The 8,566-nt window shown below is 43.6% G+C and overlaps 1 protein-coding gene across 1 annotated transcript in view; it reads right to left on the reverse strand.

Moving 5' to 3' along the window:
- The window catches only part of map3k13 (mitogen-activated protein kinase kinase kinase 13), a 48,581-nt gene extending 43,867 nt beyond the window's left edge, over nucleotides 1–4,714 (reverse strand). The window contains 1 exon segment of the mRNA XM_079822415.1: nucleotides 4,603–4,714. The gene's annotated coding sequence lies outside the window, so the exon portion shown is untranslated.
- Between the last annotated feature and the right edge of the window lie 3,852 nt (nucleotides 4,715–8,566).

The following is an 8,566-nucleotide window of genomic DNA, read 5'->3' on the forward strand; positions in this document are numbered from 1 at the left end:
TATTATTACGCGGCTCTGTGTAATACTTGATTCTGATTGGCCAATCGTGTCACCCAGCGGTATGATATCCCTTGATAACAACCGGGAAAAACTGATAACACACACTCTAAAAAATTCTGGGTTAAAAATAACCCAAGTTGGGTTGAAAATGGATTAATCAAGCATTTGGGTCGTTTTAACCCAGCGATTGGGTCGTTTCAACCTAGCGATTGGGTTAAATGTTTGCTTAAAACAACCCAATCGCTGGGTTAAAACGCCCAAAAAGCTGGGTTAATCCATTTACAACCCAACTTGGGTTATTTTTAACCCAGCATTGTTTTAGAGTGTAGTTATTATTACGCGGCTCTGTGTAATACTTGATTCTGATTGGCCAATCGTGTCACCCAACGGTATGATATCCCTTGATAAACCGGGAAAAACTGATAACACACTCTAAAAAATTCTGGGTTAAAAATAACCCAAGTTGGGTTGAAAATGGACTAACTAACCCAGCAATCGGGTTGTTTTAACCCAGCGGTTGGGTTAAATGTTTGCTTAAAACAACCCAATTGCTGGGTTAGTCCATTTTCAACCCAACTTGGGTTATTTTTAACCCAGCATTTTTTAGAGTGCAGGCTCATCCGAGTAACTGAAGTGTTTTACGCTTGCTAGGAATGTTTTTTCCTTGTGGAAATTGCGTTTGATGAGCTAATAAAATATTAAAACTCAAAATCAATATTTTGTGTGCAGTTATTTAATCATGTCATCCGGTATTGCAGACTCGCTCTCCCTTGTTTTATACAAATGTTGCCATTTAAAATGAGCAAAGTTTAATGGGTAACACTTTACAATAAGGTTTCATTAGTTAATGCACTGGGAATGAACATGAACAAACCATGAACAGCTGCATTTTTATTAACAAAGATGAACAAGTACAGTAACAAATGTATTACTCATGATTACTTCATGTAAGTTAATACATTAACTAGTGTTACCAAATAAAACATTATTGTAAAGGGTTATATTATAAAGCAAAATTAAGATTTATCACATCGAACATTACAGCCTGTTTAGTCCTTTTTATAATCTCATAAAAAAAATGCATATTTAAATTCAATCTTGTACAAAAACATCTCAACACTTTGCAGTCCGATCAAATAATGAGCCTTCTAGTTGATGAATCCCACAGGAAAGGGATGGTGAAGTTGAGTGCACTGCATTGAGAGATACTATTTTAGCAAATCTGCACACTAGGCAGTGCATACATTCAAAATACTGAAAAATGACCATTTCCATCCACCTATTTTATGTGCATTTTGGGATATTGCATTAAAAAAAATACATCAAGATCTAAAAATGTGCATATAAAATTGTATTTGCGCAATTCACCCTTCGCCGGGAGATTGATTGACAGGCGATCGGACCAATCATAATGCAGAATCCGCCATTTTGTCCGACGAACAAACCAGACAGGAGAGTTAGTAGATAAATTTTTTTATACAGTTGTCTGAGGTCAATTTATGACGTTTGTGTGGTTTTTACATGCAGAAACATCATAATGAATAAGTAAAATGCTATTTTCTGCCTTGGTTTTGAGCCTCTCTGAAGAACGCTCTTTTTTTTTATGGGCGTGCCGCACTGAAGACTTGGAAGTAAACGCCCAAGGCTAGGATTGGATAAGATTTGCATATTTAATGAGCTTATTATATTCTCAGTACATGTGGGGATTATTTTGAAAGCATCTGGGGAATCGCTCACAGGACTCGAAAAATTTCTTTATCAAACAAACACAATGATTGATCTCATCCACCCGTGATTGATTGGAATGTTATTTTTGTATTACTTGGCCGGCCCGATCATCAGTGAATATAACCGCAACCCGTACACACACGCGCGCGCAAATGTCATTTCACTATTTAAGATAGCCCGTCGGCAGGCCGGTGATACGTTTTGTTAGCCCGTCTGAAAAACACATAGCCCGGGGACGTTGGGCTTTTAAAAAAGTAAAGTCAGAGTCTGATCCCGAATGAACCAATAACATCTTCTCCAGCCTGTGACCGCGTGCTAAGGTGTGTAATCAATAGATATCAAACCATCTGTAACAATGCAATACTAACACACATAAAAACATGTTTTACTCACATAAGTGTGTTGCACCGTTCCTGTCGTGTCCAATATAGAAGCACAGCTTTGTGTTTTCATCTCAATATGTCTGCAAATCCAGTCTCGACCTGTGTCTTGTTTACAAACGAATCCGCGGTGAAATGAAGCGAACAAACGCAATGTCTTACGCACGTGAGCTGGAACCGCATGTTTATTGCTCGACCCGTTTAGCTCCACGAGTCGGTGGGCGGGGCTTGAGGCGGTGCTTCTGCTTCCTATGACGTCAATGGTCGACATATTGTGAGATCTCTCGTTTTCTGGGCCTGGTGTCTATAAAAGCTTTTCTTTGACTAACAAGGACGTTTTCAGCTCTGAAACTTACAGGATATTCTTATATCACGATGAACTTTTATATACCAAAGGCTCAAAGGAAAGTTGATTTCTCAATTCATCACCCATTTAACGTCGGTGGACTTGAACTGAAAAAATGGTGTGTATTGACGTCTATTTCTGACGTCTACAAATTAAACTGAACTTTTATGTCGACGGGTTGCCATAAAGATCTTGAAGTTTATGTGTGCATATGACAGATTTTCTCAAATTAAACTGTAAAATGCTCGTGAAGTGACTCTCAGACCAGTCACTTCATTCCAGCTTTGGAGATGAAGTTCATCTCTTCATGTCGTCATATAGTAACACCGTGAGCTTCACGCATGCTTCAGTGTGTGTGTGTGTGTGTGTGTGTGTGTGTGATGGAAATGAAACCATTCATTCACACAGAGACATGCAGAACATGCAGGATTCACAGTCTTCTTGCAGTTTAATATTCGCAGACACCAGCCCATATCACGCTGTGATTTAAGCGCACTGACCTACTTTTGATTTATCCATCCAAAATTGGACAAATTACAATTCCTGCATCGCTGAAATCACGGAGCCCTGGCTTATGTGCGTCACTTATATAGATCACACACGCTTATGGTGTGAGCGTGAACCCTGTGGGAATTAGTAAATGTATGCGCAAGCACTATTTAACCGGAGCGAATGAGACGAGTGAGTGAGAGGACACGGGTGTGTGTGTGTCACATGTCGATGGCAACAAAAAACGGCTCAGAATTGGTCATAAAATCATGCGGAAAAGTGTCCAATTCCGATCTCTGGCCGATCGATCAGTGCATCTCGACACTTAATGTCACAAAGAAACATACTAGGAACTGAAGGAGGGCAAAGTGTTCTTATACAATACAATGTAAGCTAAGGCTTTATGTAAATGATCAATGGCCTGGCCTGTTTTGAAGATGCAAATGAACTGATGAATCATAGCTCTGAATCGGTTCACTGAACTGATTCATGGAAATGAATCAAACCGACTCGAACACTGCTTTTGCCAGTGAATTTTAGGGCGCTTTCAAACCTGCCTTGTTTGGTCCGGATTTTCGGACTTTTCAGTTTGGTCCAAATCAAAATTACAGGTGTGAAACCTCCCCTGGACCACGGTCCGGACCAAACAGACGAAATTTGGTCAGACGAAAAGAGGTCGTCTCAGTCCGGATCAAACTGAACAAAGGTTTGGTTCGTTTCTAGTGTGAAAGCATTTTCTGTATGGTTCGGACTTTCAGAGCATTTTCAGGAAGTTCCTGGTTATGTTTAAATATTATAATGTTATTTTTAAATTTAATCTAGGCTACATTGATTATGAAAAGTGAAAAAATGCGCAATATGTCAGAAGTTCAGAAATGATTTTGAAAGAAATTTTGCATGATTTTGCTTAGAAAGCATTTCTTTAATGTGAATTTCGTTTTGTATAAATTGTATCTTAATTTGAATCAATGTTTAATCAGATAATTGCCTGGATTTAATAAATAAGAAGCAAATAGTCTATAGCAGACAATAATCGCGGGAGCGATCACATGCTTTGCGCATGAACTGGAGCTCAAATAAACCGAAACTCAGCAGCTACTCGTCTCACAAACATGAGAAATATGTGTATATAAAGCTTGAGATGTCCACTTTTAAACGTAACGAAAATAAAATAGTAAAACAATGTGAACTGTTCACTGACGTCAGACACACGTCCGTTTACAAACCAATCAATGTCCAGATGCCGCCCACATAGATGATGACGAGTGGACGCAAGTGTGTCATGTAAAGCTCTTTAGTGCGCTCGCATAATCGCAATGTGAAACCAAACCAAAACTAACCGAATGTATCAAAACATGAACTTCGGGTCGGACCTTGGAGCGGACTTTCAGGTGTGAAAACACCCTAAAACTAGAGATGCTATTAAAACATTCACAAACAAGATGAAAGACACACTGCCTTCAGGAAATGTCATGGACTCGATTTTAAAATAAATCCAAAGCAAAGAACTGTAAAATCTTTGAAATATTGTTATATATTCTTCAGTCGGTTAATGTTCAACTAAATATGATGATCCAACAATATTTAGCCTTCAAACGGAGATCATTGACATTCACTGCATCTAAAACACACACACACACACACACACACACACGTTACCTGTCCCTGCATGCGTGTCCTGAGCTGTGCTGATCCTGTTTTGGGTTAACTCCGGGTTCGGATCACAGTTATTCCTCCTGCGTGATCCTAATGCTGCTGTTTACTCAGAGCTGAAATCATAAGAGCACAGAGGGACATGAATGGCCTAAATACATGTGCTTTAGTAACTGCAGTCTGACGTCGAACCAAACGCACCCGGAGGAGCTTCAGCGCGAGCAGTGCCAGGAACAAACACTTTATATCATGATAACACACTCAGATGTTAATTCGGGAGCTGATTCAGTGCAAAGATTCAGATCTTTTCGATTGATTCATTAAAAGAATCGGCTCATAGGAATCATGTTTTGTTCTCATTTGCTTGTGAATCGTTTAAATGCCTGTGTGTTTTCAAATGCAAACACCGTAGTACAAACTCTTCTACTGGATGAAGTTCGGTTCGTAACAGAAAACCCGTGGGCAAAACACCACCTCGCTCCTCCTACACACACTCACACAACCTCATTCATTTGCGATTGTTAAGAACAGCGAGTGTAAATCAGAGCAAATATACGGCTGGTGGTTTGTGGGAGGATGAGGTGAGTCATAATAACACTGATGCAGCAGCCGGCTATAAAAAGACTGCGGAGACGGGATACACACACACACACACACACACACACACACACGTTGTGATGCCGTGCATGGGTCCGACGTCACAGCGCCGCGGGGCCCATGATCTCAGGAGACGCACGGCCCCGGGGAACCGCCGTCACGCGGCCCCACTGCAAACCTGTTTGATGGAGAGACGCTGAGACTGACATCGGAAGGATTTTAGCCATAGGGGGTTTTAAAAAGTCTTCATTAAAAAGTTATAAGCCATGAACCAAACCAACCGGCTCTGAGGTGAAGCTCAACAGAACTAACTTTGATTTGAAGCAACAAAAAAAATCTGAAAATACACCAAAAGACAAAGGTACTGTAAACTGAGTACTTTTAGATAATCATGCACTATAAACACACTTCACTATGGATGGATGGACGGATGGACTGAACGATGGATGGATGGACCGACTGAACGATGGATGGATGGATGGATGGAGCGACTGAACAATGGATGGATGGATGGAGCGAATGAACAATGGATGGATGGATGGACCGACTGAACGATGGATGGATGGAGCGAATGAACGATGGATGGATGGAGCGACTGAACGATGGATGGATGGATGGATGGAGCGACTGAACAATGGATGGATGGATGGAGCGAATGAACAATGGATGGATGGATGGACCGACTGAACGATGGATGGATGGAGCGAATGAACGATGGATGGATGGATGGATGGAGCGACTGAACAATGGATGGATGGATGGAGCGAATGAACAATGGATGGATGGATGGACCGACTGAACGATGGATGGATGGAGCGAATGAACGATGGATGGATGGAGCGAATGAACGATGGATGGATGGATGGATGGAGCGAATGAACAATGGATGGATGGATGGACCGACTGAACGATGGATGGATGGAGCGAATGAACGATGGATGGATGGAGCGAATGAACAATGGATGGATGGATGGACCGACTGAACGATGGATGGATGGAGCGAATGAACGATGGATGGATGGAGCGAATGAACGATGGATGGATGGAGCGAATGAACGATGGATGGATGGAGCGAATGAACGATGGATGGATGGACCGACTGAACGATGGATGGATGGACCGACTGAACGATGGATGGATGGATGGAGCGACTGAACGATGGATGGATGGATGGATGGATGGAGCGACTGAACAATGGATGGATGGATGGAGCGACTGAACGATGGATGGATGGATGGATGGATGGATGGAGCGACTGAACAATGGATGGATGGATGGAGCGACTGAACGATGGATGGATGGATGGATGGATGGACCGACTGAACGATGGATGGACGGACCGACTGAACGATGGATGGATGGAGCGAATGAACAATGGATGGATGGATGGACCGACTGAACGATGGATGGATGGACCGACTGAACGATGGATGGATGGACCGACTGAACGATGGATGGACGGACCGACTGAACGATGGATGGATGGAGCGAATGAACAATGGATGGATGGATGGACCGACTGAACGATGGATGGATGGAGCGAATGAACAATGGATGGATGGATGGAGCGAATGAACGATGGATGGATGGATGGAGCGACTGAACGATGGATGGATGGATCAACTGAACGATGGATGGATGGACCGACTGAACGATGGATGGATGGATGGAGCGAATGAACAATGGATGGATGGATGGAGCGACTGAACGATGGATGGATGGATGGATGGAGCGACTGAACGATGGATGGATGGATGGATGGAGCGACTGAACGATGGATGGATGGATCAACTGAACGATGGATGGATGGACCGACTGAACGATGGATGGATGGATGGAGCGACTGAACAATGGATGGATGGATGGAGCGACTGAACGATGGATGGATGGATGGATGGAGCGACTGAACGATGGATGGATGGATGGATGGATGGAGCGACTGAACGATGGATGGATCGACTGAACGATGGATGGATGGATGGACCGACTGAACGATGGATGGATGGATGGATGGATGGATCAACTGAACGATGGATGGATGGAGCGACTGAACGATGGATGGATGGATGGATGGAGCGACTGAACGATGGATGGATCGACTGAACGATGGATGGATGGATGGATGGAGCGACTGAACGATGGATGGATCGACTGAACGATGGATGGATGGATAGATGGAGCGACTGAACAATGGATGATGGATGGAGCGACTGAACGATGGATGAATGGATGGAGTGACTGAACGATGGATGGATGGATGGACTGAACAACGGTGGAGCGACTGAACAACGGAACAATGGATGGAGCGACTGAAGGATGGATGGAGCGACTGAACAATGGATGATGGATGGAGCGACTGAACGATGGATGAATGGATGGAGTGACTGAACAACGGTGGAGCGACTGAACAACGGAACAATGGATGGAGCGACTGAAGGATGGATGGAGCGACTGAACAACGGAACAATGGATGGAGCGACTGAAGGATGGATGGAGCGACTGAACAACGGAACAATGGATGGAGCGACTGAACAACGGAACAATGGATGGAGCGACTGAAGGATGGATGGAGCGACTGAACAACGGAACAATGGATGGAGCGACTGAACAACGGAACAATGGATGGAGCAACTGAAGGATGGAGGGAGCGACTGAACAACTGAACAATGGATGGAGCAACTGAACAACGAACAATGGATGGAGCGACTGAAGGATGGATGGAGCGACTGAACAACTGAACAATGGATGGAGCGACTGAATAACGAACAATGGATGGAGCAACTGAAGGATGGATGGAGCGACTGAACAACTGAACAATGGATGGAGCAACTGAACAACGAACAATGGATGGAGCAACTGAAGGATGGATGGAGCGACTGAACAATGGATGGAGCAACTGAACAACGAACAATGGATGGAGCAACTGAAGGATGGATGGAGCGACTGAACAATGGATGGAGCAACTGAAGGATGGATGGAGCAACTGAACAACGAACAATGGATGGAGCAACTGAAGGATGGATGGAGCGACTGAACAACTGAACAATGGATGGAGCGACTGAACAACCAACAATGGATGGAGCAACTGAAGGATGGATGGAGCGACTGAACAACTGAACAATGGATGGAGCGACTGAACAACGAACAATGGATGGAGCGACTGAACAACTGAACAATGGATGGAGCGACTGAACAACCAACAATGGATGGAGCAACTGAAGGATGGATGGAGCGACTGAACAACTGAACAATGGATGGAGCGACTGAACAACTGAACAATGGATGGAGCGACTGAACAACGAACAATGGATGGAGCAACTGAACAACGAACAATGGATGGAGCGACTGAAGGATGGATGGAGCGACTGAACAA

Source organism: Gobio gobio (genome assembly GCF_949357685.1).
Source record: "Gobio gobio genome assembly, chromosome: 7".
NCBI lineage: Eukaryota > Metazoa > Chordata > Actinopteri > Cypriniformes > Gobionidae > Gobio > Gobio gobio.